Source organism: Dendrobium catenatum, unplaced genomic scaffold, assembly GCF_001605985.2.
Source record: "Dendrobium catenatum unplaced genomic scaffold, ASM160598v2 fragScaff_scaffold_1557, whole genome shotgun sequence".
In the NCBI taxonomy this organism is placed as follows: Eukaryota; Viridiplantae; Streptophyta; class Magnoliopsida; order Asparagales; family Orchidaceae; genus Dendrobium; species Dendrobium catenatum.
In genome coordinates this window covers 5,718,422-5,730,459 of record NW_021320019.1, presented here as the reverse complement: position 1 = coordinate 5,730,459, position 12,038 = coordinate 5,718,422, and the positions used below count along the sequence as shown (strand labels likewise).

Sequence of the window (12,038 nt, the reverse complement as noted above, 5' to 3'; positions counted from 1 at the left end):
GACTTGAACAAAATGACTTGAAATAGATTGATCTGGATTTAAACTTGAGAATTAAAAACAAAGATCTAATAAACTCAAAATCTTAATTAAATCATTATTTATTAAAAAGATATAATTTTTACTAAGAATTGAGAGAAGAGAGTGGAGTAGAAAATGAAAATTAAAACTAGGCACCAAATTAGGATTACCTACAAAAGTGAATAATACAACATCCAAAGATGGAGAGAGAACCCAATCCCACCATGATCGCCTGAAATCTGTGGGTCTCTGAAAGGATGATGCTCATGGGGTTCAAATGTAAACAGTATGATCGCACTATCCCGCAGGATAAAATGATCGTAGGCCTTTACAATCAGCATAAGAAGGCAATGGAAAAGCAGATGGAGTTATACATATGATTAGCCATGGAAGATAGTAGCTTTCACCTATGCACTTTGATGGATAGTAATATATATAATCCAAAATTTCAAGAGATATCCTTCAGTTGATACATCAGCTCGAACGGGGTTTATTTTATTGTGTGGATCAGTTTCCTACGGGCACAAGCCCCTGTAGTTAATTACATCTTAGACCTTGGTATAAGAAAACTCTTGATTAAGAATGATGTTTTATTCTCTTCTTAATTTGGTGCACAGAGAAAATTCCTAACTTCTATTCCAAGAGGAAAAACTATTCGCTTTATCCTTAGTGATGATCAAATCTTTTTTAAATGAATGAAGATATGATTAAAATTATGAGTTTAAAAGATCAGAGATCAGATTACTATTCTAGGAGGAATGACAGATTGAGAATTATTAAGAAGTTGACACCATGAGGGGACTTATAGTTTAAATCCCACAAGGGATCTATGTAGCCCCGACTTGGATTTACCACCCTGCTCGAAAAGGGGTATTATCTAAACTCCAACTAGCGTATCAAATTTATATTGTCCGATCTTATGCAAATGCAAGAGTGGTAGGGGACAGAAAAGGAAATGGCTATCATACCTGACTAGGAATGGTACTATGCAATGCAAAATTAACTATCCCTCTATATTGCAAAAGAAAAATCTATATGCTAACTCGAAGCTATGCATTTGAGGGTAGGGCCAATTAGGATTGGTCAATAGTTACTATGAAGTTAGCAAGGCTTTTTTATTATAATTTTAGAAGTGCCCCTTTAAAGGAGTCATGCATTAATTTTTTAGAAAAATTATTTAATTTTTTTTAGTCCTATATTCACTTTTATCTTGGTTAAATAAATTTTAACTTTATAGAAAATTTAACATCCTAAAGAGCCTAACGTTCACTCCATCCGAGCCACACCCAAACAAAGCAATTTAAGAAACTTAAGAAAAAGTAGGAAGTTCTAATGCACAAATAAATTAATAAATATCATAACAAATCATAGAAATATATCCAAAGTCTATGGCAAGTGCTATACAATATTACATCATAAAGTATAAAAAAAGTAGTGGTGGCCAGGCTCCACCGATAATAACCCAGGAATGACGCAAATCTTAAAAAAGGGCATTTTTATATCTTGATCTTCACCTTCACTTCCTTCATCTATAGATCATCTTCGTTCCTTCGGGCTCCTCATAATGAATCCTCCAAAAAGATGTCCAAGTGGAAAAGGAAACTCCCTATAAGGGCTTTTATTTTCCCTTTGGACCCCTTTACATTTAAAATGCCTTATTTCATATTTTTTTATAACTCTTACCATCAAATACATTACATAAGTAAAAATAAAATTCTAGACTCTCCTACAGGGGTTATCCTAAGAAGTTATAATCAAAATCATCCAAGCAGTTATATATATGAAATAAAATCACTCAACATCAATCACACTTGGTCGTGCTCTTATTATTTGGGGGCTAAGCAGTTGAAGCACCTAAAGCAATTATATATATATATTTTATTATGAATTTTAGCCCCATTTAGAGCTGTGTGAGCACGACCATCTGTAGGAAAACATTGTCAGTATAAAAGCGTTCCTAACATATGGATATTCTATCGCTCACAACACAGTATAGAAAAAAGAACCAGAAATCATCACAGAAAACATCACAGAAAATTAAAGCAAGTAGCAAAGCAAATAACACACGGGTCACATGCAAGTCACCACAACACAAAGATAGAAAGAAAAAGCAGAACATCGGCTTAACCTAAAACTTGTATTCGTGTCCTGACAAATAAGTCTAAGTGTGAGTAGGCTGTGTGGTTTTGGATTGGTCCAATGTATTCTAGTTTAATTATATTTGCTTGCATTTGATTGGTTGAAGGGAAAAATAGATATTTTAATTCAAATTTAAAAATTAGTATTTTAGGATTGATTTGTGAGATTTTTTTTTATTTTAGTAATTAATTTATTACCACCTTTATTTCACACCAAGGTCATGAGGATTATTTCACCCTCCTTGGGGCTAACTTAATAGCCTCGTAGGCCTGGGTTACCTAGTGGCAACCAATTCTGTTGAATTATTTTTAATTGGTTATGAAAAAAAAAAGAAAAGGGTGAATTAAACAGTTTATTAATCAAGTTTGTTGGTTGATTTTAGAGATTAATCTAAGGTTTGATCTTTAAGAGTCTTTTATCCTGATGAATTTTAGTTTTATGTTTGATCTCCTAATTTTAGTCTACATCTTTTAAACTTTAGGTTGATTAGGAGTTTATTATCAGTCTTATAATGAAGTTTCTACAAGGTCCTAAAGGGTAGGGAGCGTACAATCATTGGTGCCCCTAAAGGTTTTCTAAGTTTAAGAGAACTTACTACACCGGGGGCTACGACCCGGTGGTTTCGCCCGCAGCACCCCCACAGAAATGAATGGGGGCAACTGATTTGTTTATGTAGGCTCCTTCATCTAATACTCCAAAGATCATTCTCCTTTCCTTTCCCAAAAGTACCTCGCAAAATAATAGCAAGAGAGAAAACATGGAATGAGAGTAGGCACCATTCAAAGAGAAACACTACTAAGCAAGAATTAATTCAAAATAATTGAGATTTACAATTTTAGGATTCATATCAAGTACATGAAAATAAAGCATAAGAATGACACGTGTAAACAAGAGACGTGCATGAGCAATTACGAGCAATCATTAAAATAAATATATACATGATAAAATTCAAAATTAAAACAAAAAATGCAATCATCATATAGCTTTGAATTGGATATCCCTATACTTGTGATTAGGCATAAAACTAAAGCTATCACATAGCCTAGTTATAAATATTCGCACTTACACGACATCAAATGTATACATATGTGTTATTGCAATGTATTTAACCTATTCATGAATTATTCTTGTAAGATATATGTTGTAGTTAAAACATTACACAACTTTAGCCTGACTAAATGTTTGAGTTAAATACATTAAAATTATTAAAGTCTGCGAATGAATATACATCTCACATAATCAGGTTGTTCATCAAGATTGAGCCTATGCATAACCTGACTAAATGTTTGAGTTAAATACATTAACATTATTAAAGTCTACGAATGAATATACATCGCACATAATCATGTTGTTCATCAAGATTGAATCTATGAATAATTTGGACTAATCTCTTGAAATATATAATCATGGTCAAAATGTAGAGGATCCATCAAAGAACGTTTTGCTTAGTTTGGAAACACATGACATCAACTAATTCAGAAGAAAGAGTACCTACTTACTACAAGTACCGCTATATTCCTCTACAATCAAAGTTTAGACGAGCTAACCATAATTCAATTATATGTTTTCCTCCATTTCTTTGAATATGAATAAAATTTACATCATGGTTATTCCTTGAGTTTGGATACAAAGAATTTCTTACAAACATAGAATGATTAAGCTTGACTGAATAGTAACGATGGCAATTAAACGTTCACAGAATATTGAGCACAAGTAAATGGAATAAGAGAAGATTTCAAGAATTAGTATTATGATCATGTTTATATCTTCAAATAAATTATGAAAAATTATCTAAGTTCTGTCTCGATATTAATAAAATTATTTTTGATAATATCTCTCTTATAAATTACATAAGTTCCATCTTAATCGGCAGCAATATACTTTATAAATTTGAGGTGTCTCTCTCCAATGATCTATTTATTTCTTTCAATTTTTTTAACATTATCTTTAAAACAAATAAATAATTAAATAAATAATTTTTTTTTAAGTATTTGTTTCAAGAAAACTCACATCATTTCTTAACAAACAATAACACAAACACCTTGCTTACCCATTCCTTTTCTTTTTTTTTTTTAAGATAAAGAACACCATGACTCCTTATTTCCCACAACCTATATATAAAACCTTGAGTCTCATGACATGAATCATAGAAAAATGGGTACAATAATTATTCATTTCCAAAAATTCTATATTAACACATAAATCACTTACACATGAATCATTTATTTTGTTTACACATGAATCAACCACTTGAAGAAACAAACATTATTGATATAGCTTCTTATACCATGAAGAAGAAATAAGAAAAAGAAAAAAAAAAGAATGGAGTTGAAGGAAAGAAGAAAAAGAAAAAGAAGAGAAGTAAGAACGAGAAAGTGAAAAAAAAGAAGAAGAAGAAATTACATTGCCAAAGGGGAAGGGGTCGTCGGCTAGAGCTGGATGACGTCCGACGTTCTCCACGCGAGATAAGTGCAGTTTGACTCCTCTTGCTTTCTCGAATAAAAGAGGTGACGAAGAGAGGGCAGATGAGCTGTCTGGTCTCTTGCGAACCAAAGAGAGTGAGCTCAGGATAGAGCTTCGGCCTGGCCTCGTGCGAACAGAGAAGAAAAGGAGAGAGGGGGACTGCCGCCCCTCTTGCTTGTACTGATCGAGAACTGGGGAGAGAGGGTGGTGTCAGTTTCCTAGCTTGGTTTGAAAAGAGGAGAGGTGGAGGAAGAATGGGCGGCTTTGGGTCCCTTGCGAACCGAGAGAAAAAAAAATAGAGAGGGAGCCGGAGCCCTGGAGTTGTGCGAATGGGGGAGACGGAGAGAAGAAAAACCATTGCTGCCCAAATCCACTTTTTTTGTCCTTTTTGAGAGATATCTCCCCTAGAGAGAGTTGCTTTCACGTGAGGTATCCTTCCCAATAACTTTTATTACGTCCTTTGACCGGACGTAGCTCTACGTTCGGTCAGAGGATTGTTACTCGATTTTTGCTCGGTATTTGGTCGGTATTGTTAGGTATTGTTTGGAAATAATGAGGAATACCACTCTATGAAGACCAATACCGAGTTATACCGAGCAATACCGAGTAATACCAAAAAATACCAAATTTTTCTAGAAAAAACTCGATATTTTTTGTTATCACTCGGTATTGCTCGGTATTTTATCTTCACATAACGATATTTCTTGTTATTGTTGGTATTGCTCGGTATTTCTCATTTTGTGCCTGTGATCTTAGTGCCGGCCAAACGTAGCTCTACGTATGTTCACCGGACCAAAATCTGTCAAAAAGAAACATCCATATGAAGCCCTAGATCAAATCAAACGGCACATATCAAATGCCATCTTTGATTTTTAATCTAAACCATTAAATGAGATAACCCTTTATTCGAGAATGTATAAAAAGATAGATCTAAATTAGTTGCATTTAAACTTAATTAGAATAAATTATATATTTTTTTCTTTTAATATATATAAAAATATATGTGTATTTTAATTTAGCTAATGATATATCTATTTAACAAACTTTGAATTAATCAAATGCACATATATTTAATTTATATTTTGAATTTAAATATATATAAGATGACGAGCCGAGGTAGCATATGCAAGGTGACCCTTCATCAACACAATGGTGCAACATACGGGAAGGTGGATCAATCTACAAAATGCAAGATAAGACAATGTAAGTGACCGATGCCGAAGAGGTGGTCAACACATTCTATTAATTTTCACTATTATTATTTGACCAACTAAAATTGGGGTGATCCTTCAACTTGGATTATATGTATTTGAATAGGAGTTTTTTTTTTTTCAATCAAATTTATATTTTTAATTTCTTAGATATCATTCTCTTCCAATGAGCTCTTTTAAATATAAAGATGAATTAGAATTTAATCTTGAAGTGCTTAACTTCTTTAATATTGTTGCAACTTGCACAGTCAAAATTGATAAAGAATTATTTTCATTCACTCCTACCACTCTCTCTGGATTCAGCCTATTACTAGGCAACTATAAATTTTTTGTTACAATTTCTTTTAATTAATTCATAAGCATCATTAAAAGGCTTTTATATTAAGGAACCTCTAGATGTAACATTAATTATTACTCTAAGGGATTCTACCAATCCATTATAAAAAGTTTTAGTTATCAACCAATCCGGTAAGACATGATAAGGGTACTTTCTAAGCATCTCTTTGAATATCTCCCAACTCTCATAAATAAATTCATTCTGAGTAAAGGAAGTAATATCATTTATAAGTTTGATAGTCTTAGAAGGTGGAAACACTTTCCCAGAAATTTGTAGGCCAACTCATTCTATATGATAATAAAGCCTAAGGGTAAAAAATTTAACCACACTTTAGTCTTGTCTCTTAGAGAAATGAGAACAATCTAAGTCTAATGGCATCATCACTGACACCATTGATCTTAAATATTGTACAGTTTTCTAAGAAATTTGCTAAATGTATTTTAGGATCTTCAATGAGAGTTGCCTCAAATTGAGAATTTTGTACCATTTGAATGATTAAATATTTTCATTCAAAATTATTAACACGGATGGAAGGTCTATTTATTCTTTGATTTATTCTGTCTATCATAGGGGTTACAAAATCCTTAAGAGTTCATTAATGATCTAAGTCTTGAATAGAGTCATCTATTTTCAAAATCTTTTTGGTGGTTCTAATTTTGGAAAGGATTCTCTCCAATTTTGAATCAAAATCTAGCAATTAATGGTTTCCTTAAATAACTTTTAAGCATACAACTATAATTATGCAATAACTAAAAAAAATAAAAGAATAAAAGAATATAATATGACTAATTATACAATTGATTCAACAATATAGTTATTGACCTCAATTTTTGCACTTAAGCCCTCAAACGTACTGGTTATCATTCGATTGAGTAAGATTTGGGCCTGAGTGGGCTCGAGTATGTTTAATCGACTCAATCGAGCAACGATGGGCTGAGTTCAAGTTAAGTTAGTGCCAATTTGAACTTATTTTCAAATTGACTCGGTTTTGTCGAATTTGACTCATATGCACTCGATTGATCTCGATCAACACATATCAACCGCATCGGACCTGATTTACTTTCAAATGATGTCAATTTATGGTTTAATTTCATGTAATTAGATTGATTGAACTAAATTGAACTCAAATTGGCTTAATTTGAATTAAATTTTGACTCGAGTCTAACCTAGGCCAGCCTAATTTAACCCTATTAAAACTCAATCGAATTTATTAGCAATTCAAATCAGCTCCCTAAATTGATACATTTCATAGATGACCATGATTAAACATGATCTATGATTCAGCCAAAATCTCACTATGCAGAAGATTTATATGACTCGGTCAGGTATAGAGCAACAAACATGCCTTATTCAAGTATTTTCGAAAGACGGAAGCAAGAACTTAAAATGGCAGGCTTCCTCTTTCTTTTTTGGTGTGAATTTCTTCCAGAAAAAAGCCTCGACATGGGAGATTTTATTTTCATTCAATTGATACGACAGGACTTTGGCTCGTTGCTCTCGCTCCCGTCATCTCTCAGTTTGCAAGATATATGACCTCTATGGCACATAGAGATCAATGAAGTAAATCTATGTTGTTTGAAATCACCTCTATATGTGTAAAACTTGTTTTCATAAAAAATATACACACGAGGTGTTTGTGGTAATGCCTATTGAGAAATTACACAAGCCTAAATTAAATAAAATGAGGAGCTGATACATTTGGATGAAACTTTTCTTATGCTTCTAAATCATTTATGAATTTGAGGAAAGTAAGGAGATTGTTTATTTATATAAATGGTATTTATGTATTAAGCTATCACATAGCTCAATTTTTGTGGATTTTATGAATGGTTGGAGAAAGTAGTGAACTCTCAAAAGAATCTTTATATTTCAAATGCAAAGTCTATGTTATTGAGCCAAAACTTTAAAAAAAAAATGCAAATGAAGTTTTATGGTATATGTGTTGTTATTTCTCTGACCATGCCATTCTTATTAAATACATTCATCCTTCACGTTGGATTCTATAGTGGCTTGTTGGTAATCATGCTACAAATGACTAAGTAATCATGTTACAAATGGCTGGCTTTATGCATAACACCAAAATGTTAAAGTTATTTATTATTGAAGTGAACTGTAATGGGTTGATTTAATATGCTTGAGTCTTTGTGCTCATATCCACATTTTATTGCTAATATGAAGCTTTGAATAATTCTTGCATGGTAGTATGTGTAGGTCATTTGTATGCACACATTATTATGCATTTCATTATCGTTTTGGAGAAACCTTCATGTGAATTCATGTTTGGGCTACCTTATTTGTTAATTGATTCACAAAAGCATTGATGTAAGTATATGACCCAATGGTGTATAATTGTAAAATGGTGAACATACATAAGTCTTTTATAAAGCATCTTTAGAGAAGTGTTAGATAATGTTCATGTGCTTTAAATATGAGTTTTGCATGCACCGAAATATGACATTGCTTTATGTTAGTTGGAGTGCTTTCTTGAACTTTTGAAAGAATGAAATGGCATCAAATTACCTTGCTACTTTTAACTTCATTTGGATGATGATGTTAGGTTAGAACATGAGCATTTTTATAATCTTCTTTGCTTGTTGAAGCTTTATGTGAAAGACACATTGGTAATTACATTGGAATGTCTCCTGGACTTCGGAGAAAAAAATGGTTTCAAATCCTCCTTGTGATTGCATGTTTATGTAGGAATGTTGAGTTTCAAACTTCTATTAGATTTGTCATTTTATTGCTTGGCATGAAAAGTACTAATGACTAGGATGCATGCACAATTTAGAAGAGAAATATTAAACATAGAAAACTCAATGACATCTCACCCTAGGATTAGCATGCAACCATGCACTATTAATATAATCATAATCAATAATTGAAACTCTAATAGAACAAGTGATAATCCAAACCAAATGCATTAAAATATTTAACTTTTATCAATCAACCATAAAAGGCAGAATTTGATCATGAATTTGAACTAAATTTAATTAACATATTAATCACCTCTTAATTGAACATTAACTGAATAAAATTCATTTAAAAAATTAAATTCAAGAGTTAAAAAAATGAATTAAAAATAAAAGAGACCAAATCCAAATCAAAATATATTAAAATGAAAAGACTTATAAGACAAAAATTATAATTCATTAAGTAATTAACTCCCTCATAAGTAATTACAAATCTAATTCAAAACACAACCAAAATTAAATAAGGATTAGTAATTTGGAATTAGATTAAAAATCTTTGAAACAAAGTAAAATTGATAATCCACTAATAATTAAAGTGAACAAAATAAAAGATTAACTAAAAGTTCAACACAACTCAAAATTTAATAATTAACCTTAATTTTCAACCAACTAAACAAATCTAAATCAATTGGTCACCATTGGGTAAAATGAGCCTAAGAGGATATTAAGTTAGCCTCAAGGAGGGTAAAATAAATCTCACGCCCCGGTGAATAATAAATGTAGTAATCACTAAACGCTTAAAATGAACTATTAAAACTAAAATTAAGATATTAATATTTAAACTTGAATTAAAATTTTTCCTTTGACTTTCAACAAATCAGAATAGAAAGTAACTTTAACTGAATAATCTTATATAGGACATATCTAAAATATGTAGCCTACTACACACACTTAAATTTATTTTTTAGGATATTACTTCAAGTCTTAGCTTATATTGCTATTTTTATTTCTATTTATGTGATGTGTTGATATGCATGTGAAACATGTACTAGTTGATTTTTTGTTTGTTGTGTTAGATTTTTATGATGATTACTATTTTCTCTTTGTGAAGTTATGTGCGATAGATTACCCCTAGGTTAGGAATGATCTGGATGCTAATAATATTTTTTACAGGTAGCCATGCTTATGCAGGGCTATAAAAAGGGGGCTAAATTAATAATAATTTAAACTAATAAAGTTTTCTACACATGATTCAAAATGTTTAGCCCCTTAATAATAAGAAAAGCGTGGTTAAGCTTATACGTTGTTCAAAAAATGAGCAAATGCTTATTCTGTGATTTTTGTGATTATGATTTTTATATATAAACTACTTATAAGATATAGAAGTATAGAGTTTTTTTTTTAAATGTTATTTGCTTTATGAGTTGTGAAAATTCAAAAATAAGATATTTTAAAATACTAGGGATTCAAAGAGAAATGAAAGTTCCTTATAGGAAATTTTTTCTCATTTGGATATCCTATTGAATGATGAACTGCGAGGAGATTGAAGGAATGAATTCGATAGAAGAGCATTAAGATGAAGATCAAGACTAAAATGCTTTATTTTTTAGATTTGTGTCATTCTATAGGAAGAGAACTCAGGTTGTTTTTGGTGGAGCTTGACCATCATTATTTTTCTGCACTTTTGGTTATATAATAAGTGGAACTTGCCTCATGCACTTTGGACACTTTTACTATGGTTGATGTTTTATTTTGATGATTGTTTACTCTATTTGCATAGTGAAAATGACATAGTTTTATATGTTTCTTTCTTACTGTACATGTGCTTGAATTTTGCTTGGCTCATAGGGATAAAATTCTTCTAATCATAATTAAAAAAAATAAATTATAGGAATTAATTAACATAGAAAGATAAATGATCTAAGAAAATAAGTCTCAGGTTGTTCAAGGTCACATGCATTTTAATGCATTCTTCTTTCCTTACTTTAGACACTTTCCCGTATGAGGGTAAAGTTTAGATAATCTGACTTATGAGATAAGGTGCTGAACTTGGGGAATCCTAGTCTTCTAAAAAAATATTTTTATTTGTCTTTTTAAAATTTCATGCATTTATGATTTGGATACTTTAATTAGCATGCATTGCATAAGAAATAAACTAAACTAAAATTTATTTGCATAAGACTTAGATGCATATTATCCTCCATCAGTACAAGACCACTTGGGGATTTCTCTTGACATTGACCTTAAATTTTAAAAACTTAATCACTATCTGTCTTTCATAATAATTGGACAACATAGCCTTTATGCATTTAGGTAGCTTTAGCTAGCTTTCTTTCAGGTAAGATGTAAGCCCATATTACATTATATTAGTTAGGTCATAGGCATTAGAATCGGGTGCATAATACTATTTTCTTTGTAAATATAGGATCAATAACTGGATTTATTGGTGTAACGTTGTATGCCTTAGCAGTGTGTAAGCTCTCTATACATTAGAGGCTATAAATCCCATTCATTCGCATCTCATGGATGATGCCACATCCATCCTTCTATCATGCATGTCTAAGTCTAATGTTTTTTTCACAAAATTTTCTTCTTTAGATTGGTTGAGTGGTTGTATGACCTGCGCATGTTGATTAACCTAATTGAGCCTATCTTTTTTGGATTAGGAGAGCCTAGAAATTCTCTTATGCACCAAACCCTCTGAGAGAATAATATAGTGTCTTTAATCAAGACTTTTCTTAGGCTGAGGCCTAAAATATAATTAACCATGGGGTTTGCACTCGTAAGAAATTGATATCCATATCAAATAAACATCATTCGAGCTGATGTATTAGATGAGAGAAATTTCATGATTATTTGCTTACACATATTATTACTCAGCCAGATATGTAAGCAAAAGCTGCTATCTTCCATGATTAATTGTTTGTATAATCCCATATGTCCTCCCATTTTCTTGCTTATATAGAGTGAAAAGGTCAACGACCATTTTGTACAATGAGATAGTACGATCATACTCTTTGCATTCTGACTCCATGAGTAGAATCCTTTCAGAGATCCATAATAATAAAATTACAAATAAAATAAATTCTTTCTTGATAACAGTGCCAATAACTTAATGGGTGCGATAGAGTAACTTAAAGAAATATGAAAATGATTCAGGCTTTTATCAATACTTAAACA

The 12,038-nt window shown here is 31.4% G+C and overlaps 1 pseudogene; it reads left to right on the top strand.

Annotated features, from left to right (window-relative positions):
* Positions 1-6,301: 6,301 nt before the first annotated feature.
* On the top strand, positions 6,302-6,402 carry LOC114581148 (annotated as a pseudogene).
* Positions 6,403-12,038: the final 5,636 nt, after the last annotated feature.